Genomic DNA, 26,589 nt, shown 5'->3' with positions numbered 1-26,589 from the left:
AAGATGCACCCAACCAACAAGATTTCCCTGTAGTCAGTTTCATAGTATACAAGGAGTTAGGGGTATCTTGAATGCCTTAGGAGACTCCAACCAAAAAAAACCCATTGTGCGGAGTTGATTCTGACTGATAGCGACCATATAGAACATAGTAGAACTAGGGTGGCCGTATTTCCCAATTTGCCTTAGATAATCCCAGTTTATACCTGTGTCTCTGCATGGTTATTACTAACAGTGCCTTCTTTCACTCACAAAAGTACCCTTGTTGGAATGATAAATTGTATGGTCATCCTGCGTATAATGCAGAGACCTGATGGGGCAGTGGTTAAGAACTTGGCTGCTAACAAAAAGGTTGGCAGTTCGAATCCACTGGTTGCTCCTTGGAAACCCTAAGGGGGAGTTCTACCCTGTCCTGTAGGGTCACTACACATAAAATGCAAGGAAAATATGAGTATCAGTTGTAAGTCAATGCTAATGGATTGATAGTAGCTGCTTGGAGTGCTTTGTTGAGAGGGATTCTGAGATCATGTAAAGTAAAACTCAGCAAGTAAAACCATGGTGATAGATGTGCAGCATCTGCCAACCAGGGCAAGTAAAGGGAGAGGCAGCACTGCCTGGTGTAATGGAATGAGCACTGGATGAAGGTCAGGAGATCTGGATTTTAGACCCAGCTCTGCTCCTACTTTCCTACGTCATTTTGGGTGGATCACATCACTGTGTGAGACAGATTTGCTTCACCTTTCTTCGATGTTTGGTATCTTGGCTGAAAACATATCAAATGAATGGTGTCTTAGGGCCAGGGAAATGGAGATGAATGTGGCACTTTGCAGAAAGCTCAGGCCTGGGGCTATGCTCACATAGGGTGGGGGTGAGTTCTTGTGCTGTCTGACATCGAGCTCAGGTTACTTTTAAGGTCTCTTTCAGTTCTGTGATGCTAATCTAATCTTGCATCAAGTGAGAAATTGTGCTAGATGACATCACAAGCCCTAAAATAATGTGAGCCTGTGGTAATCTTATGAGAAAATCCTCTCTGCCTCAAAGGGAGGCCCCTTTCACAGGGAGGCTGGTAACAACTAGTATTTGTAACCACAATCACATGACGTAGATGTTATTTTCATTATCCTCATTTTATAAATGAAAAAATTAAAGCTAATAAAAGGTTAGGTAATGGGACACTGGGCTTAGACTTCCTGAGTTCAAACCCTTGCCCTAGCACTTAAAACCTGTGTGGTTTGGGCAAGTTAACTTGATCTTTTAGTATCTCAATTTCCTCATCTGTAAAGTAGGGATGGCGCCCCGGTGGTGCAGTGGTTAAAAGCTACTGCTGCTAACCAAAATATTGGCAGTTGGAATCCACCAGCACTTCTTGAAAATCCTGTGGGGCAGTTCTACTCTATCCCATAGGGTTGCTATGAGTTAGAACCGACTCGACGGCAACAGGTTTTTGTTTTGGGTTTTTTTTGGGGGGGAGGGGCAGGGTTTAAAGTAGAGATAATGTACTTACATCATTATGTTGTTGTGAGGATTAAATGAAATAGTCCATGCAAGGTGCTTGAAACAATGGTTGGAATATAGAACGCATATATTAAAGTTAGTGGGTGGAAGTAGTAGGAAAAAGAGCAGCAGCAGCTGTTGTTGTACTCAGCTAATAAATGGCATAACGGGGACTCTTCTCAGGTACTGTGACCCCGGGGTCTTTAGGTGACCCTAGAATTCATCGAAGGCAATGTTTAAGGAGATATTTACACATCAGATACTGAGTGGATATTCACTAGAGAGCTAAGAGACTCCTCCTTCCTCAGTCTCAGATCAATCCCACTAAGGAAGTGAGTGGCAGGGTGCAGACTGCTTTTTAGGCCGTTGCTGCACTTGTGAGCACACAATGGTTGGGTGAGTGGATCAAACTGCTGAGCCAGGCAGGAGCCCATCTGCCTTATACACAGTGTGTGTGGGGGTGTCTCCCTCTCTCCTTCTCTCAGGCAAGGCTACAGTAAAATGTCAATGTTTCTTTTGTAACCCCTGCTCATTATGTGGTTCCATATTGGCCAGGAAATTGTCCCTGAATCCATACATAGCAGGTCTGATGTTCCATCCATGACGTCATCAGTATGCTCACAGCCCTGTGTCTTTCCATTTTTGGTGGGTCTGCACAAATTTTAAGCAGTTAGCAAGAAATCCTTCAATAAGCTGAACTCCTGTGTGACTGGCTCCATGAATGCTGAATGTGCACAGCTGCCTGTCCTCAGGTGGAGAAAGGAAGGTAGGAGTGGGCTAAAGAAGAGAATAGAAGGGATAGGTGGAAAAAAGAAAAGGCAGGCTTGAGAGGCAGAGCGGTGGTGGGGGAGACTGAGGTAAAATGGGGAGAAGAGTCGGAGAAGGAGCGGGAAACCAAAGGAGATCTGGAAGAGTATGCCTGAGGACGGAAGTCGTGAGGACAGGGGTTATTTTCACCCAGTGTTAGACAGATTTGCTTTGTCTTTCTTGAATGTTTGGTGTCTTGGCTAAAAATATATGAAACGAATAGTGTCTTGGGGACATGGAGATGGAGAGAATGTGACACTTTACAGAAAGTTCAGGCATGGAGTTGTGCTCACATGGGGTGGGGGTGAGTTCTCGTGCTATGCTGAGACTGCAGACAAAGCCTTCAGCCCCCTGCCCACCTAGAATGCAAGGCCACAGCCCCGGGAGGATTGATTGGTGTGCTGTCATGATTAGAAAGGTTTCTCTCTTCATAGCAGCCTCTTCTCCTCATCTGTAGAGGAAAATAGGGATGTCCCTAAATGAAAGGCATTTTCCTGATACTTCTGCTAGCAAAATAGGCAAGATGGGGAAAAAAAGGGCTGCAAATATTCCAAAAGTATGGGGTAACCTGGGTGCATCCCTGGGGCATTTATGCACAGAAACCCGTTTCTCCAAGAAGTTCAGGAGTCCCAGGAGCACTCTTGCCTGGCCCTCTCCTCCAGTTGCCTTGTGAACCCCATCCCACTGACCTCACTGCCATCGAGTTGATTCTGACTTATAGCTGCCCTGTAGGACAGAGTAGAACTGCCCCATAGAGTTTCCAAGGAGTGCCTGGTGGATTCAAACTGCCGACCTTTTGGTTAGCAGCCAAAGCACTTAACCACTACACTGCCGGGGTTTCCGCCTTGGGAAGCAGGGAGGTCTATTTGGGGCACTGCCAGCCTGAGGGAGGCTTCAGGGAATAAGCTGAGAGGCTTCACTCCTGGGAGACTGGACGGGCAGAGGCAATGGACACAGGGGCTGACTGAGGGCCAAGAAGAGAGTTGGGGCTTTGGGTCCTCACATCAAGAAAAAGCCAGATCCCTTTTCAGCAGTGTCGTACGTAGGGTTCACGCTGAGTAGCAGCAGGGACAGGGCAGCTGAGACGGAAGCATGATTTAGTGGGAAGAGCACTGAATATGGAGTCCTTGGCTATGGCTTCTGGTTCCAGTTCTCCCTCTCATGAGCCATGAGACTCTGGAGAAGTCATTTCCTGTATCTTAGCCTTATTTTCCTTATCTATTTTTTTTTTATGACTAGAGAGTTTGGCTAGATGCTTACTGAGATCCCTTCCAGCTGTGAATGAGCCCTGACTGCTTGCCAGGGGCCACCCATAAATCCCCTGCCATTGGCCAGCAATAGCTTTTCTGTGCTCTAGAGGAAGCCGGACCCACTGCACTCACCTGGGTAAGTGACTGCTCCATGGGAGGGAAGGAAGAGAGTCCAGGGGTAGGGTCAGGAAAAGAACAGTGGCATACTGAAACCCCAGGGCTAAAGTAGGCTGGCCATCAACCTGCCTGAGAAGGACAGACAGACCCCAAATCATTGGCAAATGGAGCTGAAAATTAACGCACTGAAAATAGGAAATTAGTTAACTAGATTATAGATATTCATCCATGCCATTAGAATGCTATAAGGTTATTGGACATGAAGTTGTAGACAAAATTGTATAACATCTAAAATGTTTAAAAGCTAATGTGAAGCAAAAATAAAGGAGATTATAATATGAACAGAATAGCCATAATTTTGTAAAAACAAAAATCCACACACACACAGAGGAAACAGGAAATAATCATACATACCAACATGTTAACAGTGATTACCTCGAGGAAGTGGAATATTGCTAATTTTTCTTTTTCTGCCTCTGAGTTTCTTTAAATTTCTAGCATGAACCTTTGTTAGTTCTGCTATTAGAATATAAAATCATCAAGATTATAAGAAAAAAGAAGAGGCTCACCTAACAGAACTGCATGGGGGCTCTAGGGTATGAGCTTAGGGCAGGTGGGACTCTGAAGGGAGGGAGGCAGAGACAGCAAAACGCCATGTTGCTGGCTTCATTCTCAGCCATTTGAGAAAACCAAACCAAAGGCTTAGACCATGGGAGCAAGACACGCTGGCCTTTACCATTGCAGTTTAACCTTTAGCAGCCAATCTTCAGAGCTCTTGCTTTAAATACACTTACCTCATTTCTAGCCTGGGCTTAATGCTTTCCTCATTTGCAATGCTAAGCTTTTTATCTGTTTTCCCCTCAAAGCTTTGTAGTTCACTTTAAAGACCTTAGCGAAGGCTGAAAGGCACAGTTTTTTAGTGCCTGGGACAAATGAAAGGTCATCGGAATGAGAAGGGAAAGTTTCCAGAGAGTTCTAGAAAGCCCTGGGCGACCTGGGAAGCCACAAGAGGGGTCTTACTTGCTTTGTCTGAGTGCGCCTCTCTGACTTGGCGTTAGTGTGGGGGGAATAAATGACCATCCCCCGTACTCTAGAAAGCATATGTGGTGGGACTGGAAAATGAGCTGAGACCCTGTAGAAAAGCATGAGGCTCTAGGATACAGCTCAGAGCTGCATTCAGAGAACTGACCCAGCATGGTTATTTTCAGCTATCTGGTTGAATTTCCAAGTCTCATTAATCAGTGAGCAATAAATGTATCTACCTTGTGCAAGATACTGGGTTAAAAGCTGTGGAGTCTAAATATAAGACAAGCCTATGCCAATGAAGTACTGGCAATCTAATTGAGGGGACAAGATGTAATAAACCCATGTAAAGTTAACATTATCAGAAATAATTTACGACAGTGAGGCAAGAAATGCCACAAGGTGTGATTAGTCTGTGTTCAAGGGCCAAGGGAGTGACGTAGACAGTGAGTGCCACAGCTCTGAGAAGCAGATATTTCAGGCCTGTGGGAAATAATTTAGGCAAATGTTTAGATAGGAAAGTCCAAGTTGTGTTTGAAAGACAGTGGAATGGCACGAAACCGGTTGCTGTCATGTCAACTCCAGCTCATGGCGACTTGTGTGTGTCAGGAGTAGAACTGTGCTCCACAGGGTTTTCATTGGCTGAATTTTTTCTGAAGCAGATCACCAGGCCTTTCTTCTGAGGTGCCTCTGGGTAAGCTCGAACTTCTAACCTTTTGGTTAGCAGCTGAGTGTGTTAACTATTTGCGCCACTCAGGGACTCACATGGAATGGCACAGAAACCAAACTTACAGTTGGAAAGGTAGTATATCAGTTAGCTTTTGTTGTATAAACAAATTACTCCAAAACCTACTGTTGTGTTGTTGAGTCAATTCCAACTCATAGCAACTGTACAGGACAGAATTGAACTGCCACATAGGGTTTCCTAGGCTGTAATCTCTCCAGGAACAGACCGCCAAGTCTTTTCTTCCATGGAGCTGCTGGTGGGTTCAAACTGCCAACCTTTTGGTTAGCGTCCGAGTGCTTAACCATTGCACCACCAGGACTCCTTACCTCAATACTTAGTGGCTTAAAACAACAGCCATTTATTTTGCTCACTCTTCTGCAGGTAGATAATTTGGGTTCGGCTGAACTGCGCAGTTCTGGATTGGTCAGGGCTCAGCTGATGTCTTGCTCAAATGTCTGCAGTCAGCTGGTAGATCACTTGAGCCCGCTTATTTATAGTGGCCTCGGCTGGAATGGCTATGACTGGTTCCTCCTTCCACATGGCCTCTCATTCTTTAGCAGACTCTGTGCTTGTTCATGTGGTAGGAGAAAGGTTCCCAGTGAGAGTAGAAGCTGCAGACCTCAAGGCTTAGATGTTGCCAGTCTCTCTTCCACAGTATTCTGTTGGTCAGAGAAAATGGCAAGGTAAGCACAGATTCAGGAGGTGAGGAAATAGACTCTGATTCTTGACGGGAAGAGCTGCAAAATGCTGTGGCCATTTTTGCCATCTTCCACAGTTGGATTGGTTGGAGCCCGATCTTATGGCCTTGGGTGTCAGATCAAAGAATGCCTTAATAGGATGGACATACAAAATATGCAATGGGTAATAGAATGGGATGGACCTGAGCTTCCCAAATGCCAAGCCAGTCTGTTGACCTGTACTGTAACCAACTGGCTGGGCAGGAGTCTGGGCGCCCCTCAAGTCACAGAGTAAATTCTGGGACAAAGTATTTATTTAGTGGATGCACGGCAGGATAGTTTAAGGGGAAAAGCTCTAGGTTGGGAGTCAGAAAACTTGAATTTAAACTGCCTCTCCACCACAAAGCAGGGCACAAAGAGCCCAGACACCACAGGTTGATGGCCTTGAGCAGACCCAACTGCCTTGCCCTCGCCTAGCCTCCCCTCTTGGCAAAAACAGAAGTTGCTGCAATGCAGGAAGCTTCCAGCAAACTTGTGCCTCCCCTCACCCCCTTTGCACTTCATGTTAGGCATGGGTGGTCCAGGTTCTCAGGCTGTCCCTCAGAACACTTTTGCTCCTGGATGCAGTGGGGCACTCCCTTCGTTGGAGAGGATGCCTATGGGTGAGGGTGATATATTTGAAAATCAGAGACTCTTGTAGCTGAAAGAAGCCATTGGAGATCATTTAGACCTGTAGTTCCCAGACCTCGACACTCTTTAGAAGCTGGGGATCTTGTCAGAGTTCCACTTTCCCAGGAGCTTCTTAGAATATTCTGATTCAGCAGACCTGAAATGGAACCCAGGAGGCTGTGTTTTTAACAAGTGCCCCATGACATTTCTGGGTAACTAGTTTTTTTATCAGAGAACTGAAGTTTGAGATCCACTGATAGAACCCAACATCATTATTTTGTGAATGAAGAAAATCAAGTCCACAGAGGACATGCATCTTACCCAACGTCACCCAGCTTATGGTGGCAAAACAGAAGTTCAGAACCCCAGACTTCGGACTTCTTGGACAATGCCCTTACTGCCACCACAGCTTGCTTTTTGCCCTTGCTATGTTTCGTGCAGTGATTAAGCACTCAGCTGCTAACCGAAAGGTCGGTAGTTCAAACCCACCAGCCACTCCGAGGGAGAAAAGACCTGGAGATCTCCTCCCATAAAGATTACAGCCTAGGAAACCCTATGGGGCAGCTCTACTTTGTCATATAGCATCGCTGTGAGTCTGAATCGACTTGACAACACACAACAACAACGTTTCCCAAGGGAGGAAAAAACAAGAGGAAATCTGAAATCCAGTGCCGAAAATATGCTGCTATCTGCTGAGAAGTCATTATAACATGATGGCTAGGATACCAGCTTGGTGCCCCACAGATCCTGGTACAAATTCTGTAAAATGAGAATAATGATTGTACCTACCTCCCAGGGTTGTTGTGAGATCATCTACGGAAAATACTGAGCACAGGACCTGGCACGTGGCAAGAACAAGGAGCCAAGAGTTTGGCCCATGTAAGAAGCATTCAGATCCAGTAACTTTATTTGCCTGCCATTAAAGGAATAAAAGAGCCCACTGACAGGTCAGTGTTTACAACTGCCATGGCACTACTATGCAGTGAATGGTTTCCAGTTCAGAACTCGGCCAATGTCAGGGGGAATGCAGGGACCCCAGGACACCCTGGCATTCCTGATCCCAAGATTCCTATCCCCCTTCTACCTAACCCAAAATCCATCTTCATCTGGGATAGACAGCTCAAGGCTCATCCCACCCCTGGCAAGGCCCCCAAAGGAAAAGACCATGAATCGTTTTTTCCACAATTCCCCTTGTTAGGGCATGTCCCCAGTTTTTTTGCTCTCTGTTTTATATCACTATAATTGAACTGATCGGCAAAGAGAGCAAGGCCATTTTTACAAGGGAAAGGAGACACCCACAAAAACCCAAAATTATGCCTGTTTACAGCTTGCAGGAAACACTTTTTAAATTAGGCCTGCCTTTTACTGTAGACATCAGCTAGTTTCCAAGGGGAGTTTGTGCATGAAGCGCAAAGCCTGGTGTAGAGGAGAGGCACCTTCTTCCTTGTTAGGTGGCATGTGGTCAGCAGAGAGGCCAGGAGCAGTTGTGAGGAATACATCCGTAAACGTACCAGAGTGGGCAGTGGGTCGAGGGCTCATTCAGAGCAGAGACAGTACCTTTGCATGGCTGGCTGTCTGGCACCCAGCACTGTACTTAGTGAACCATCACTGTCTACACAATGAGAGTAGCTCAGCCACCATCCCGATGGTCAGCCCGGAAGACCTGCTCCAGATGACTTTGGGAAAGTGACTCAGATATCCTGATGTTCAGTTTATCTGCTCTAGCAGTCTACGATTCCCCACTCCTCGGCTCCACTTTGTCAATACCTTGGGGACTGGGTGACTGAGGCTAACAGACTCAGAGTGAGGCGGACATGAGGGTCAGCCTGAGCAGGGAGATGTGTGTGGGCCCCACTCTAGGCATCTTTGCAGGCCTGTTTGACCCCGGGGTGATCACTTCTCTTCTGAGTATTTCAGTCTTGCCTGAGAAATCAGTACTTCTTACCCGTGTCAGGCGCTTTAGATATATTTTGATATTTTTATACTAATGGTAACCCATACTTTCAAAGCACTTTGACAATTACAAAAGACCTTAATAAATATTGTCTTATTTCAAATTCACCACATCCTTATATGGTAGGTTTTTTCAAAATTTTTTAATTTTATTGTGGTAAAATATATATAACAAAAATTTTGTCATTTTAGCCGTTTTAAGCATACAATTCAGTGACATTAATTGTATTCATCACATTGTACAACCATCACTATTGTCTTATTTCCAAAAGTCTTTCATCACAACAAACTCAGTGTCCCCTACAGCAGTAATTTCTCATTTCCCCCCCTCTCAAGTCCCTAGTAACTACTCATGAACTTTTTGTCTCTGTTTGCCTGTTCTAGATATTTCATTTAAGTGGATTCATACACTCTTTATCCTTTTATGTCTGACATTTTTCACTCAGCATGACGTTTTCAAAGTTCATCCATGTTGTTGCATGTATCAGAACTTTATTTCTCTTCATGACTGAGTAATATTCCTTTGTGTGGATATACGACATTTATTTTGTTTAGCCATTCATCTGTTGATGGACACTTGTGTTGTTTCCACCTTTTGGCTATTGTGAGTAATGTTTCAGTGCATATTGGTGTGAGAGGCTTTTTTTTATTTTTAATAATTTTTATTGTGCTTTAAGTGGAAGTTTTCAAATCAAGTCAGTCTTTCACACAAAAACCCATATACACCCCACTACACACTCCCAATTACTCTCCCCCTGATGAGACAGCCCTCTTTATCCCTCTACTCTCTCTTTTCGTGTCCATTTCACCAGCTTCTAACCCCCTCCACCCTCTCATCTCCCCTCCAGGCAGGAGATGACAACATAGTCTCAAGTGTCCACCTCACCAGCATCCCTCTCCAACCCATTGTCCAGTCCAATCCATGTCTGAAGAGTTGGCTTAGGGAATGGTTCCTATCCTGGGCCAACAGAAGGTCTGGGGGCCATGACCACCGGGGTCCTTCTAGTCGGTGTGAGATAGGTTTTATCATCCCCATTTTACAGATGAGGAAACTGAAGCTCAGAAATGTAAAGTGATATGCCCAAAAACCATAGTAACAAGCAGCAGGTCAAGTCCTATGATTCCATGTCCAATAGCCTGTCGTTGTTTGGGGTGTACTAATATTTCAGTTCTAGAAAACTATAATCTGATAAAACTACGATAAGCCCACAATGAACTGCAAGATATAATATTGCCCCAACAGGATTCTCCCAACACTGGTCCCATCAGGAAAAGAAGCACTGTCAAGTTTCAGGTAATGGAGCCATCACATGTTCTGGATGGTAGATGAGAAAAAGCACAGAGTCAACATTCTTTTCTTTAAAAAAAACAGAGTGTGAAAATAAGAATGATTACTGTGTCCTTTATATTATGTGGCTTTGGTCAGGTGCTTTCCCATCTTTATGCCTTACTTTCCTCATCTGGAAAGCCAAGGTACTGGCAAAGATGAGCTTTCAGTCTCTTTCTATCTATAATGCTTCGTGCCTTACATGTTTTCCGTATACCACAAAGCTCATTGGTTTCCTGCAGCCTTCTGGTAAACCACCAGGACACTGGAGTAAGAAGAAGCAAACAAAACACAGACAGAGGCTGGGCGAGGGCAGTAACCTGGTGCTGCTTAGGGAGGGAGAGTCCATGTACCCAAGCAACCAGCGCCAGGGAAGCCCAGCTGCTTGAACAGGCTCTTGTTTTTCTGGATTTGAAGAACACACTAATGTCTCTGTACCATCTGGGAAGTGTGTCCAAGCTGCCACTGGTGGGCATTTCATTTCCTTGCCTGTTGGTTTCTAAGGAGCCTGGATAGATGGTGCCACTGTCGGTGTCTCAGCACAGGCATCAGGGCTGAGGAGCTGGGGGAGGGTGATACAGAGGTGGTGAGGCACTGAGCCCAATGTATCTGAAGTGCATGGAGCCAGAGGTGGCCCTCTTCAGGGCAGATGCTCTTATGGGGCCACAAGACCTGGAGCAGCCTCAGGCCTGGCCAATCCCAGGTGGATGGGGGAGGAGAGAGGGTTGGCTAAGACAACAGAGCATTTCACTGCCCCATACCCACGCCTACCTTGATGAGTAGTCCTGCTCTCCCTCCATTCAATCATTCACTCACTCCCTTGTTCATTCATTCAGTCATTTATTTCTTCACTTCACTTCCTTTGCTTTCCTCTCACTCACGAATTTGAGGATGCCCTCATGGTGTCGCAGACTGTTGGTTGTTAAGGGACCTTGGAGGAGATGTAATCTTACTCTACCCAAAACTTCAGTCCCTGAATCCACACCCGTAGGTACTCCACCAGTTTGTACTGACCCAGTCCTGTGCCTGGGGGCACACAGCCTCCAGAGGCAGCCCTTCCCACTATTGGAGAGCTGGGACTCTAGAGAGTTCTTCCTTTGAGACAAAAGCTCCCTCTAATTTACACTGATTAATCCTTGTTCCTTCATACTACCTTCTGGAGCCACACAGATTAAGTCGTATCCTTTCAAGGGACAGCCCTTGAGCCCAGTGTCTCCCCAAGTGAGAAATGCATACCACAGGTGGCTTGTGAGATGATTTTTGGTAGTACACAGGCAAACATTTTTTTTAATAATTTTTATTGAGCTTTAAGTGAACGTTTACAAATCAAGTCAGTCTGTCATATATAAGCTTATATACACCTTACTCTATACTCCCACTTACTCTCCCCCTAATGAGTCAGCCCTTCCAGTCTCTCATTTCGTGACAATATTGCCAGTTTCTAACCCTCTGTACCCTCCCATCTCCCCTCCAGACAGGAGATTGCAACACAGTCTCAAGTGTCCAACTGATACAAGTAGCTCACTCTTCATCAGCATCTCTCTCCTACCCATTGTCCAGTGCATTCCATGTCTGATGAGTTGTCTTCGGGAATGGTTCCTGTCCTGGGCCAACGGGAGGTTTGGGGACCATGACTGCTGGGATTCCTCTAGTCTCAGTCAGACCATTAAGTCTGGTCTTTTTATGAGAATTTGGGGTCTGCATCCCACTGCTCCCTCAGGGGTTCTCCGTTGTGCTCCCTGTCAGAGCAGTCATCGGTTGTGACCGGGCACCATCTAGTTCTTCTGGTGTCAGGATGATGTAAGTCTCTGGTTCATGTGGCCCTTTCTGTCTCTTGGGCTCATAGCTATCGTGTGACCTTGGTGTTCTTCATTCTCCTTTGATCCAGATGGGTTGAGACCAATTGATGCATCTTAGATGGCCGCTTGTTAGCATTTAAGACCCCAGACCACAGGCAAACATTTTTAATAGTTATTTATTTTTATTGTTACACTTTCTCGTGGCAACCAATAATAGTGGTACTCGTGATAAAAAAAACTTTTCCTTTCTAAATGTTTATAAAAGAAAAGCAAGTTGATTAAAGACAAAGTATTATTTTTTTTTTATTAAGTAAACAATGCAGATACGGACATGGGAAAAATCATGATGGTCTTGAGAAATGCTACTTTAAGCTGCAGTGGACCACTCTCTCGCCAACATCCCCTTCCTAAGCCGTTGTATCTGTTCCAGTCACTTCACACTCTTCTTTGATCATGGATTTTACATAATCCTCATGGCTTCAACTACATAGAGTGTTTTTCTAACCCACATCTGACCTGCCCACCGTCTCTAATAACCTGCATCCATTTCTACTTGGATGTTATTACTTGTCCTCATCAAGTCTGAAGTAAACATCTCAGATAGCACAGAATTATAGAACCATTGGCGGTTTGGAGGAGAGAACATTTCTTGAGTATTTTCTGTTTAGCATGTTAGCATACATTTTCCTCTTAGTCCTTGAAGAGTCTCTACAGGAAGATATTATCTCCATTTTATAGCTGAAGTAATAGAGTCATTAAAAAAAAAAAAAAAATCCATTCCCATCCAGTCAATTCCAACTCATAGCAACCCTATAGGACATGGTAGAACTGCCCCATAGAGTTTCCAAGGAGTGGCTGGTGGGTTTGAACTGCTGACCTTTCTGTGAGCAGCCCAATGTTTAACCACTGTGCCACCAGGGCTTCAATGGAGTCATAAGGAGGTTAAATAATTTGGCCAATGTTTAATAGTTGTAGAAGAACTAAAATATAAAACCTGATTTGACTCCTTCTGGTTTCATGGAATTTCCTCTACACTGGGTCACCTTCTGGATAGATGCAGGACAGGAAGTAGAGATTATCCTGTATAACTTCTACATTTGGTGGATAAAAAACTGCAGTGCCCAAGCCAATCCGCTGGCCGCTGCCAGCTCCCACTTTGGGCTCCCTTGTTACGTATGATACTTTTATTCTTCCAGTCATTCAGAATGAAGTCTTTTTTTTTTTTTTAACTGTGGTGAACATAGCTCTGGTGGTACAAACAGTTAAGCGCTTGGCTGCTAACTCAAAGGTTGACAATTTGAACCCACCCAGTGGTTTCGTGGCAGGAAGACCTGGCGCTCTACTTCTTTAAAGATTACAGCCTAGAAAATCCTATGCGTGCAGTTCTACTCTGTCACACAGCATCACTGTGAATTGGAATCTACTCAACGGCACCCAACAACACCAACATACATAACAAAACACTTGCCATTTCAGCTGTTTTGCATGTACAGTTCTGTGACACTAATTACATTCACTATATTGTACAACCATCAACACTATCCATTTCCAATTTTTGTCTTCACCCTTAATAGAAAGAAGCTCATTGCCTCTTAAGCAACAACTCCCAATTTCCCCCTCCTGCCTGCCCTTGGTCACCACTAATAAACTTTGGTCTCTGTGCATTTACTTATTCTAGATATTTCACATAAGTAAGATCATAGAATATTTGTCCTTTTGAGTCTGCCTTGTTTCCCTCAGCATAATGTTTTCAAAGCTTATCCGTGGTTTAGCATGCATCAGGACTTCATTTTTCCTTATGGCTGAACTGAATGAAGTCTTCGTGTCATGTTGGGTAGTTCCCTCTCAGCCCACCTCCAGTCATAATGTTTTCTGAGTCTGTCAGTGCCTTTTCTCTTTTCTGCTCCCTCCCTCTCTGGTTTACTCCTGGACCACTGCAGTGGTCTCCTGACTGATCTCCCTGCTTCAGTCTCCGCCGTCTATAGATTGCTTTTCATAATTATTTTCCTAAAACATAGCTTGGCACATATCGCCCCTTGATGAAAACTTACCATCAGTCCAGGTCACCATAGGCCTTACCTCCCAGGTATGCCATCCCCAGGTTGAAGTACTAACTCTTTATCCCGTCACTCAAGACCCATTTTAATTTAAACCTTATCTTCTATTCAGCTTTATCTCCCACAACATAAACTCTCTAATAAAAATGGTCTACTGCTTGTTTCTCCTAGGTGACTTGTTGTTTCCACATAAAGTGGCCTCACCTCACTAAGGTTCAGTTTGCAGTCTCCTCCTTTCTGTCAGGCCTGTCTACCCTTCAGACTCAGCTCACACCCATATCCTGGCCAACAGCCTCGGACAATCATCTTTTCTCCAGATTCTTAAACTGCTTATTTTCTGTGGTACTCACTTGGCAAGCAGCCAGCGTGACCCTGTGTTATGATTTGTCTCCATTATGCACACCCACCTGTCTCCTTGACTGGACTGTAAGCCCCCAGAGGGCAGAGGCATCATCTTCTACTGTTTGTAATCACAGTCAGTGCCCTTCAGATGGGCCCCTCAGCACATGTTCTCCGTGTTAACAATGTTACAGTGTCCTGGTGGTGCTCCTTGTTTTAATTCACACAGTAGATGCTGAGGGGAAAGGGTTGCCAAGGAAGAAGGCCGTCCTTCATTGTCCACCCAGGAATCACACTCTAAGTGCTGGGTGACAGACAACCTGCCAACCTACAGGGTGGTTTAGGGAACAAATGAGAGGGTGAAGATGTGAAAGCATGTCGTAAATGAAGTACCATGGGCCTGTGAGAGGCTGGGACTAGGAAATCACCTCGGTGGCCTTTAAGTGTCCTTCCAACTCCGTACTCAAGGCACTGTGAGCCTTCAGTGTCCCCAGGACTTAACAGGCACTGTTGGAAATAGAGGAAAACTGTGACACAGTTCCTGCCCTCAGAGCACTCACACTTTCAAAGGGAAGAGAGAGGTCTAGGACGTTTACAACAGTCACAGCCACATATAAATATCCCAGTGAGCAGCACAGGTAGGCTGACCAGAAGTCTGCAGTAGCCCACAGAGAAAGAATATTGAGGGGTCTGGAGAATTCAAAGCCACCCTCTAAAAGGAGGAAGCGTCTAGCTGGCCCTGAAGAAAATAAGAACCTTCCACGCAAGGGAACCCAGAGGCCAGAATGGAAATCAGTAGGCAGGGATGTAGTTTGCTTATTTATTTTTGCTATTGTACTTACATGAAAGTTTACAGAATAAACTAGCTTCTCGTTAAACAATTAGTACACATATTGTTTGGCGACATTAGTTAACAACCTCATGACATGTCAACACTCTCCCTTCTCGACCTTGGGTTCCCTATTACCAGCTTTCCTGTCCCTCCTGCTTTCAAGTCCTTGCCCCAGGGTTAGTGTGCCCCTTCAGTCTTGTTTTGTTTTATGGGCCTGTCTAATCTTTGGCTGAGGTGTGAACCTCAGGATTGACTTCATTAGTGAGCTAAAAGGGTGTCCAGGGGCCATACTCTTGGGGTTTCTCCAGTCTGTTAGGCCAGTAAGTCTGGTCTTTTTTGGAGAGTTAGAATTTTGTTCTACATTTTCTTCCAGCTCTGTCTGGGACCTTCTATTGTGATCCCTGTCAGAGCAGTCATTGGTGGTAGCCGGGCACCATCTAGTTGTGCTGGACTCAGTCTAGTGGAGGCACTAGTAGTGGTGTTCCCTTAGTCCTTAGGACTAATCCTTCCCTTGTGTCTTAGGTTTTCTTCATTCTCCCTTGATCCCAACGGGATGAGACCAGTAGAATATCTTAAATGGGCACTCACAAGCTTTTAAGACCCCAGACACTGCTCACCAAAGTAAAATGTAGAACATGTTCTTATATGTTATGCCAGTTGAGCTAGATGTTCCTTGAGACCATGGTCCTACATCCCTCAGCCCAGTAATTCGGTCCCTCGGGGAGTTTGGATGTATCCATGGAGCTTCCGTGACCTTGCCTTGGACAGGCTGTGCTGGCTTCCCCAGTACTGTGTACTCTTTACCCTTCACCAGAGTTACCACTTATCTATTGTCTACTTAGTGTTTTTCCATTCCCACCCTCCCCAGGGAAGTAGCTTCTTAACGGAACAGTGGGTGCTGGGAGAAGGCAAGGTACATACTGAGGAGGGGAAGATTCTAACAGACATTTAGACATACTGTGATCAAGGCCCAGGGAACCCCTAAAAGTTCTTTAGAGTCCTCGGGTGGTGCAAACTGTTAACGCACTCGCTGTTAACTGGAATTTGGAGGTTCAAGCCCACACTGAGTTGCCTCAGAAGAAAAGTCTGGTGATCTGCTTCTGAAAAACCAGCCATTGAAAGCCCTGTGGAGCACAGTTCTACTCCGACACACATGGGGTCACCATGAGTTGGAATTGACTCAACAGTAACTGGTGTAAGTTCTTGAAGAAGCAAATGGCATTATCAAAGTAAGATCCTGGCAAGTTATGTTCCCGTTCCTCACTCAGAAATTCCCTCATCTTTTGAGGAAAAGAAAAAACCCACACTGAGGAGGAAAATACCAGATATGCATCCCTGCATCCTCCATCTCCAGGTGTGTAATACTGGGATTTTGAAGGGGCTCCTCCTCTGCCTCCCAACCCAGCCTCTTTAAGGACTGTAGTGTGACTGCCTCATGCAGCTGTATCCTTTGGCTCCACAGCACTGCCTGCTGTAACAAGAGGCTAAGCACAGAATTACACGGGTTACCCTCTGATGGGCATTTCAGCTGGTCTCTCTAGATCTAGCCTGAGACCATGTCTGAAATAAGCATCTCACGCCCAGGCTGAGAGCTAACAGAGAGACAGAGAAGCATTTGTCTTAGTGTTTATGAGAGCCTGCCTTCTCCGACTGAGTGAGACTAAGCTTAGTTTTAGTGTGCCCAAATGGCTGATAAGGGGTAGAAACACGGAGAAACAGGGGGATAAAGAGGCAGAAAGAAGAGTGGTGTGTTGAGATAGCAAATAGAGCCTGTCAGTAAGGATGCTTTCAGATGCAAGTACTAGAAAACTCAACTCGAAATGGTTTCAACAATAAGGACATTCTTTCTCACATGAAAGAAGCCCCATGTTAGGGTGACACCTAAATTAGTTACCTCACTGGTTCAACAACTTTATCTAGGACCCCACTTCTTTTTGCCTTTTCTCTCTGCCACCTTCAGCATGTTGCTCTCACCCTCATGGTCAAGGTGGTTGCCCCAGTTCTACATGACTGTGTCCGGCTAAAGAAGAGATTATATTGCTCTCATGCATGTAGGCCTCTCGGTTTTTGTTGTTGTTGTTGTTGTTGTTTGTCTTTTTGTCATTTCTTGTCTTTTTATATAAGTGAAGTCATGCAATATTTGTCCTTTTGTGATTGGCTTATTTCGCTTAGCATAATGTCTTCAAGCTCCATCCATACTATAGCATATATCAAGACTTCGTTTCTCCTACGGGCTGAGTAGTATTCCACTGTTTGTATGTACCACATTTTGTTTATCCATTCATCCGTTTTGGGGTATTTAGGTTGTTGCAACCTTGCTATTGTGAATAGTGCTGCAATGAACAGTGGTGTACACATCTCTTTTTGAGTTTGTACTTTCAAGTCTTTTGGATATATACCTAGGAATGGTAGTTTTATTTTTAGTTTTTTGAGAAACTGCCGCACTGTTTTCCACAATGCCTGTACAATTTTGCATTTCCACTAGCAATGGATAAAGATTCCAATTCCTCATATCCTTGCCAACATTTTTTTTATCTTAGCCAAAAAAAAAAAAAACCAAACCCATTGCCATTGAGTCAATTCCAATTCATGTCAACACTATAGGACAGAGTAGAACTGCCCCATAGGGTTTCTGAGGAGCAACTGGTGGATTCAAACTGCCAACCCTTTGGTTAACAACTGTAGCTCTCAACCACTGTGCCACCAGGACTCCCAGACATCCTAGTGAGAGTGAAATGGATTATGTTGCTTTCATGCGTGTATGCCTCTCGTTCTCTTTTCTAATTCATGAGGAATATTTTCCATAGGCACCCCAGAAAATTTCCCTTCATTCCGCATTGGCAGCAAGAGTTGGGTCACATGCCCTTTTGTAAGCCAACGGATGGAGGAGAGAAATGGGATCACCTCTGTTGGATTAGACTAGTGGTTGGTTGTGGCCAGCGGCATTCCTCACAGGCTGGTGAGTAGCTTGGATTAGGCATGGGAAGAGAGCATTGGGGTTCATATTTTGGCCAGGCTAGGACTTGCTGCAGCCACGTGTCTACATGCCATCACCAGGAATGCAAAGTGCCCTGGGCCAGCTGGGCAGTGGGTGCAAATGCTTGCTTAAAATTGCTGGATCTCACACAAAAATCAGGCATCCAGTGTAGCCCCAGCAAAGCTCCAGTGCACTTCCTATGCTGATGGAGGTGCCAGGTAAGGCCCCTGGTGGCACTGAGAGGTGAGCAGTGGAGTCCAGCTCTCTATATAATTGCAAACAATGGGAAAAACATTAACTTTGCAGTCCTGGCTCTACTGCTTACTAGCTGCATGGTTTGCGGAAGGATACTTAATCTCTTTGCTCAGTTTCCTTATGTATATAATGGAGGTAGTATTTTTTATCCATCATCCAGAATTAATGTTAAGATTAGAACTAAAGAGTCCAAGCTCAGACTCAGTTAACAGCAGCCATGGTAGCCACTGGTTAGCGCAAACAGTTAAATGCTCGATCACTAGATGAAAGGTTGGTGGTTTGAACCCACCCAGAGGTGACTTGGAAGACAGGCCCGGTGATCTGCTTCCGAGAGGCCACAGCCTTGAAAACCCTATGAAGAAGTTATAGTCTGCACACATGGGGTCACCATGAGCTGGAATCTACTTGAATGCAATAACAAAGGTAATGGTGGAAGTGATGGGTGGTGGTGGTGATAGTAGTGGTGATGGTGACAATGGTTAGGTGGTGGTGGTGGTAGCAGTGGTGATGGAGATGGTGCTGGTGAGGAGGAAGAAAAGGAAGTGAGAGGAGGAGGACTTAGAGAAGAAGAAAAGGAGCCTTACCTCCTGCTTCTCAGGGTAGTTGTGAGACTCAGCATCACAATGTATGTGAAAGTGCCTTGTAAACTGTAAAGTGCTGCCCAATGAGTTATCTCTGTGGTAATTATCACGTGGTTAGCAACCCTTCTAAGACACCTTTCTAGGGAGCCCTGGTGGTGCAATGGTTAAACACTCAGCTACTAACTGAAAGGTTATAGATTTGAACCCACCAGCTGCTCTTTGGAAGAAAGATGTGGCAGTCTGCTTCCATAAAGATTACAGCCTTGGAAACCCTATGGGACAGTTCTACTCTGTCCTGTAGAGTCACTATGAGTCAGAATTGACTCGACAGCAACAGGTTTGGTTTGGGTTAGCAACCCTCCTAAATTCATGGATACCTCTGCTCCCGAAAAACACTGACCAGCTTCCTGCACTCACAGAAGGAAAATCATTGGCAGATTCCCAGCTACTCAGGGGAGATGCACACAGCTATAGGGCTGGGGTTTCTCAAGGCAGAATGGAACCTATTACTGTAGTTGCAAGGGCCAAGGAGGGCGGAGGGGCAAGAACGTTTGGAATACATGCAACTCGACAAATCATATACAGAAAAGTTTTGTTTTCTGGTTTTTACCCATTTATTTTTTTAAGTTGCTTTGATAACAGAAAGCAGATGTGTGACCTCATGCTCTCTGGTTTTTGTTGAAGTCAAGAGGAGCAAAAGAGGCCAGTGACTTGTGCCACCTGCTTGGGGGCCAGGATAGCTGATGTGACCAAGGAGGGAGAGGAGGCAAAGAGGGCAGCAGGGACACTATGGGAACAGAGCCAGGACTGCTGGAGAGGACGCTCAAAGCCCTCCAGAGCGGGGACGGTATATCCACTCCACGAGCATGTCTTGTATGCTTACTGTGTGCCAGCTACCATACATGCAGCTGCTCGGGCTGCAGTAATGGCCCCAGCTATTGTTTGAGTGATGATTCTGTGTCACGTATAATTCTAAGTTACCTCTTATTAAAAAAAAAAAAAAACCCGTTGCCGTTGAGTCGATTCTGACTCATAGAGACCCTATAGGACAGAGTAGAACTGCCCCATAGTGTTTCCAAGGAGCGCCTGGTGGATTCAAACTGCCAACCTTTTGGTCAGCATCTGAACACTTAACCACTGTGCCAAAATTACCTGTAGGTAGGTATAATTATTCCCACTTTATCAGTTAAGAAACCAAAGTTTGGAAAGATTATGTACGTTTCCCAAGGTCACAGTCAGAGGGACACAAGTGAACCTAGGTGTGTCTGACTCCAAAGCCCTTTTTCCTCGATCACTTTACCTTTCATTCAAAGATAGGCACCTTAACCAAAGGTGACGGAGACACTTGCTTCTGTCCTGGAGGTGCTCTGTCCCTGGAGGGAAAAGGACTACAGAAAATAAGGCATATATACGCACATTGTAGTAAGTGCTATATGAAGAAAGGGTGCTGCAACTGTAAGGAGGGACTAATTCCACCCCTTTTGGGGCAAGGGAGATATTAGAGGGTTGTAGAAGTCCAGACAAGATGAAGACAATTGAGCTGTCTTACAGGATGCAAAGGCGTTTGCCAGATGGAGAAAGAGACAGGGATGATAGGGTTCAAAGAAGAGAGCTGCATGAAACAGCCTGTCTTATGTGGTGTGTGGTGAGCCTTTAGGTGTGGTTGGAGCACAGGGCATCTGGGGAGAGTGGCCAAGGATGAGACCAGAGGGCCAGGTGCAAGTCAGATTATGACAGTCTTTGGAAAGCATACTAAAGAAGTTAGATCCCATTCTAAGGATTTGCTGTTGTCGTCGTTGTTAGTTGCTGTCAAATTGATTCCAACTCATGGCAGCCCCATGTGTGCAGAGTAGAACTGCTCCATAGGGTTTTCAAGGCTGTGATCTTTTGGAAGCAGATCACCAGGCCTGTCTTCTGAGGTGCCTCTGGGTGGGTTCAAACCTCCAACCTTTCAGATAGTAGTTTAGTGTTTAACAGTTTGCACCTCCCAGTGTTTCCAGCGGAGCCATTGAAGGCTTTTAAGCAGAAAACCACCTGGATGACAATGAGACCCATTAGGAGGCTGCTTTAATATCCAAACTACTAATTACGGAGGCCTGAACCAGGACGGGGCAGTGGGGATGAGGAACAAAATTTTTTCTGGTTCCCTGGGCCAGGTGTTGGTGTAATGCCTCAAATGAAGGTGAGCATTTAGTAGAGAGTTTTGAGGCCATGGCTGCACCTTGCCTCCATTTGAGAAATTATACTCTAGCCCACAGGTCACTAAGCAAATGTCCCATTAGCCCCAGGAGTCATTCATCCCTGATTGGTAATATCTGTCATCCTCTCCACTGCATTACCCCAAAGAAAAATGTAATGTCCAGAAGACACACTGAGTTCCTTGGAGAGGAAGAGTCATGGTCATTCTCTGACAGCCAGAGCTGCCCAGTGATGGGACAGGCAGCCTTCTCAGGAACGTCAGCCCTGGGCTGGAGGAGGCCAGGTACAGAGGGGATTTCTGTCTTGGACAGGAGGTGGCCTGTGTGACCCCTGGCTTCCTTTCAGCTCTAAGAAGATGATGCAGGCAGCAGTGTTATAAAGGTCAATTGTTTCCTTTGTACTGGTCACATTCCGGACACCAAATAGAGAAGCTGACCAGGCCAGTCCTTGACATATGGGGCTTTACAGTTAGGGTAACACAACCTAGGAAGAGGTCACACAGATGTACAAATATAGCATCCCAAGGGGTAGCTTCTCACCTCCAAATCCTACCTGGGGGAGGTCAGTATGGGTCATGTTTCTGGATCTGGGCCAAGGTAGCGCAAGGCCCAGAAGAAGTGAGCAGGATCAGCAGGTAGACACTGAGGCACCCTGCTTGGGGCTCGTGTGAAATGTGGGGGCAGATGAGGCCAGGCAGGCCTCTAGAGAAGTTGACATACATGCAAGAAATTAAGTGAGTAAGTCACCTCAGCTTAGCTTCATGGACAAGTACAGAGAAACAGACTAGTTTGAGAAGGTGGGTTTTTTTTTTATTTGTTCATTTTTTAACTGAACTACCATAGAACCAGTGAAACTAGCATGGCTTTCAACTCAACCAGCCTCAGTTGTTACTTGCTCTCAATAAACTGGTGAATGGTTCAAGTTGCTTTCCTTTTAGGCTATGAAATCATTTGTCCTGTCCGTTTCTCCTTTACAAAAAAAATGTTCTGAGTATTAAGGCAAGACCATCTGAACCACCAGCCAATCTTCTAAATCTGTTGTTGTTAGTTGCCATTGAGTCAGCCCCAACTCATGGCAACCTTATTTATAAAAAATGAAACGTTGCCCAGCCCTGCGCCATCTTCACGATCATTGGTATGCTCAAGTTCGTTGTTGCAGCCACCGTGTATTTTGAGTGCCTTCCAGGCTAGGGGGCTCATCTTCTAGCACTGTATCAGGCAGTGTTCTATTGTGATCCGTAAGGTTTTCATTGACTAATTTTCAGAAGTAGGTCACCAGGCCTTTGTTCCTAGTCTGTCTTAGTCTGGAAGCTCTGCTGAAACCTGCTCACCATGAGTGACCCTGCTGGTATTTGAAGTACTGGTGGCACAGCTTTCAATATCATAGCAACATACATGCTACTCAATAAAACAAACTGACAGACGGGTGGTGGCTCTCCTAAATGAGGCTTCCATATAAGGCCCACAGGAAGAACGTGCCCTTGCAAAACTGTGAAATGGAAGGGGTTGTCTTCAGCATCTTCCCACCTCCATGCCCAGTCTTCTTCTTCCCCCTCTAGGTACCCCACAAATCTGTCCAGTGTCCCACTACAAAAGGCTATGGTCTCAATTTTCTGATGAATTCATCCCTGTTAAGGTGGTAGTTGATACAGGCTTACACTTGACCTCAGGTGTTTTAGATGGAGACCCTTAAAGGTTAGAAAACCTTTAAGATCCAAAGAAATGCTTCTTAATAGTCGAATTTCAGGTGCCAGTAGACACCCAGTTAAAAAAAAAAAAAAAGTTGCCATCGAGTCTTTTCCAACTCATAGTGACCCTGTAGAGCAGAGTAGAACTTCCCCATAAGGTTTCCAAGGAATGGCTGGTAGATTTGAACTGCAGAACTTTTGGTTGGCAGCCGTAGTTCACCATAGCTCTTAACCTCCATGCCAGCAGAGGCCCCAGTAGGGAGGAGGATTTTAGTTTTGGATCCCTACTTCCCACCCTTTTAGTCATACCTGCTCAAATGGCCCCATGTTGGGGACAACAATCCAGGGTTTCACGCAGTCCTGGTCAGAGACAGCTGTGCTATAGCAGAAGGAACACCAGACCAGCCATTAAGAAACTCCAGTCTTCATCATATGGGCCAAATGTGCAACCTTGGACAAGTCCCCTCACTTTTGCATAATGAGAGTGTTGTACTGTGTGTCCTTGTTGAAGGTCCTGCTAGATGTTTATATTCTACAAGTCCACAAATGTCATGAGAGGGCAGTGTAGCAAGTGGCATGGGGCAGAGTGGACCCTCAGGAAATATTTGTGACTGGTTGACTGAGCAAATAAATGAGAAGAATTGGAGTGTGAGAGGCTAAAGTATTACAGATTCTTTGTCTCTCGTGGTTAGAGAATAGGCAGGAGACTGTATTTAGAGGTCAAATTGAATGGTACTTAAATTATGAAACAATCTGGAATACTCGGTGCTGCTTGAAGTATTATTATTATGTTTATTGTCTTTGCACCTTGTACTGAGATGCAGTTGTATAATTGGGCTTCTCATTAATTCTGTTTGGTGTCGAATTCTTGGCAGCTTCAATAAACACACTTGCATAAATTTAAGTGGGTACACACAGGCTCGCTTGGTCTGAATTCCCACACCCTGGGGTTGTTCTACAGCTGGTGTAAACCATGCAGTGTTCAACAGGTGGTGGGGGGCATCAACTACTCTACCGTGCACTTGTGTGTGCTGCAGGAACGTGCATGTGTGACTGGACATGTCAGTCTCTACAATCGTCCTTGTCGTAGTACAATCATCCTTGTCGTAGGAGCTCTTATCTGTCTTGGCTTCTTCTCACAAGGTGTCTTGTTCCTTTAAAGCCCACATATTAATGATCTTCACAATGAAGGATATTTTTTATTATCAAATCTATTTGAATTTATGGTGATTCTGAATATGATGAAGAGAGAAAGTGAAGTAGAGGAATTCTTTGTTCTTCCTTTCCATTTCCTGGAATCTAACTGTGCCTTAGGCAGAACACACACAGACCTGGGACTGGCATCTTCGCTTGCCACAGAATTTCGTAGGGACTTTGGAACTTTGGACATCATCTACCACTTTGGAAGTGGTGTTCAAAAAAAAAAATCAGAATATCCCTCTTCTCAAATAAATCTTGTGCAGAACTCAGCATATGAAGATACGAGTATTCCAGACTGATCAGTAAGAGGGGCTGCTTCTTTGGTGGATGTATTCTCAGTCCACATCCCATTATACTGGCTTCCTGGACTCTATTCATCTGTGTTCAGGACCCTTGGAGACGTAGCATGTGGATTAAAGTGGTGCTGCTCTGGTTCAAGGGGGATGAGGAGCCAAAGCCTCACCTGCTCAGTCTTCTCCTTACCTGTAGCTGCTCCCAAAGCAGCTCTGTGAAAGCCTAGGGCTCTGTGCAGCCCTGTATTTTTTTTAATGCATAAATGTCCTTTTATAGATGAGGAAACAGACCCAGAGAAGTAAAGTGACTTACCCAGTGACACGCAGTCAACTAGTGCCAGAATCAAGAATATTACCATCAAAAAATTATTGAGTCTGTGTCTTCTAAAAGCTTGCTAATGTACTTGAAAAGGTAGCATATGTATACATGAAAAGATCAATAGAAAATTGCAATTACATGTGCTCATCAGTGTCTAATTAGCTCCACATGTGTTTAGAAGACATCATGATTCCTGTGAACTGGGTTCTGTCTCCACTGAATGCATCTAAATATTTTAGACTTGGGTGTGACCATGGGCCCCTGGTTGCCAGTGGTAGCTCTAAGAAATGAGTTAGGAAAAGCCTCAACTTTGTACATTTCCATGGAGGTTGCTGGAGGTACAGGAGGAGGTGGCCCTGTCATCTGGTGCTAAAAATGAAAGCTGTGAACCATCATGGGGATGAGGGGGTGGCGAGGAGACTGGGGCTGAGCGGTTGTTTGACAACTCCTCCCCCTCCACCTTCCACAAGCTTCCATCAGGTTGCATTGGGCCCTTTGTAACATGTTTTCCCTTTCAGCACAGCCCTGATGAACAGTTTAACTTAGTACACCTAGTTTTAAAAGATTGGAGGCTCCAACCTGCCATGATGTCCCTGAGTCACCCCCAGGGCAGCTACGTCCCCAGATCAACATTATCATACTAATTAGTAAGAAGTAGAGGATGAGTTTGTCTCTGAGATGCTGATTAAATTTGACCCCTCCATTCCGTTTCCACTGTTACTGCCTGATTTGTGCCTTCACTGCTATATGAACCAAACCCCCCCTCAAAAAAAATACCCATTGCCATTGAGTCAATTCCAACTCATGGCGATCCCATCTATCACAGAGTAGAACTGAGCTCCACAGGGTTTTCTTCGCTGTAATCTTTACAGAAGCAGATTGCCAGCTTTTTTACTGCAACACCATTGGGTGGGTTCGAACCACCAACCCTTCAGTAGATAGCCAAGTGCAAAACATTTACACTACCCAGGGACCTAGCACATGGGCCAGTGGTTCTTAAACGTCAGGGTGCCTCAGAAACACCTGGAAATGGTCTATAGTGCCCATTTCCAGGCTCCATTCCCAGGAGGTCTACTTCACTAGGTCTGGGTGGGGCCTGGAATTCTGCATTTTTTAACTTCGTGTCCTCAAACCATGCGTAACCCAGAGTTGGGCATAGTGAGGCCAGCATTCGCTAAATGTCTCGGGGCCCAGAAGAGACTGAATGGGGGCAAAGGCAAGGAAAAGCTAGCCTCTCCCTTCAGAGCCACCATCCGGCTCCCAATGCCTTCTTGGAGCACCGTCCCAGCAGGCTGGGCTGGAGAAGGTGTGCCTTCCCAGCAATGCCCCTCTCCAGAACATAGGTGAGACCTGGTGGCCTTCATTGAGCTCTGCCTAGTCTTAAAGAGGATGGGGAAGTAGTCTGGACGTTCTGAGCTGAGTGTGCCCTGGAGGCTGTGGACCAGCATGCCCTGCTTTGTGGATCCATGCCTAAATGCAACGTGGATTGGTGCTTTGTGGCTCCAGTGAAAGATGGGCTGAGGCGCCTGCAGAGGTGAGCAGTGGAGCATGAAGGCATCCAGGCAGCCTTGCCTGGTGGGGCCATTAAGGCTCTGCATTGGGACAGAGTTGTGGGAGAAAGCAATTAGTGATGAGGGAAGTGAGGGAATCAGTACACAGACTCTGCTCGCTCTAATTGAGACAATGAGTTTGCCCTGTTACGTGCGGGCTCCTGAGGACGGGAGCTGCATCCTTAAATGCAAAACCCTTCTTAAAAGAGGCAAAGGGAGGAAAAAGACTACCTTCTACCCCTTGAGATGAGACAGGGCTTTTTCATTCACTGCCCCCACCCAAGTGCTCTGCCTCCAACTTTCAAATGTTGATTGTCTATGCTAACCTGGTTTATATCCTAGACAAAGAGAAAGTTTTATTTTCTCGGGAAAGAGATTTCAAATTTGCTGATCAGTGAATGTAAGCAAGTTGCCTCTATGTTTTGGCTGCTGTGAAGAGGTCTTCGATGCTGTGGCTTCT

The 26,589-nt window shown here is 45.4% G+C and overlaps 1 protein-coding gene across 11 annotated transcripts in view; it reads left to right on the top strand.

The window, feature by feature from the left end:
* The window catches only part of CACNA1C (calcium voltage-gated channel subunit alpha1 C), an 896,734-nt gene that overhangs the window by 552,439 nt on the left and 317,706 nt on the right, over positions 1–26,589 (top strand). The window lies entirely within an intron of this gene.

This window comes from Elephas maximus, chromosome 4, assembly GCF_024166365.1.
Source record: "Elephas maximus indicus isolate mEleMax1 chromosome 4, mEleMax1 primary haplotype, whole genome shotgun sequence".
In the NCBI taxonomy this organism is placed as follows: domain Eukaryota; kingdom Metazoa; phylum Chordata; class Mammalia; order Proboscidea; family Elephantidae; genus Elephas; species Elephas maximus.
Note: the sequence above shows the minus strand (reverse complement) of the source record. Positions and strands in the feature narration are given on the sequence as shown.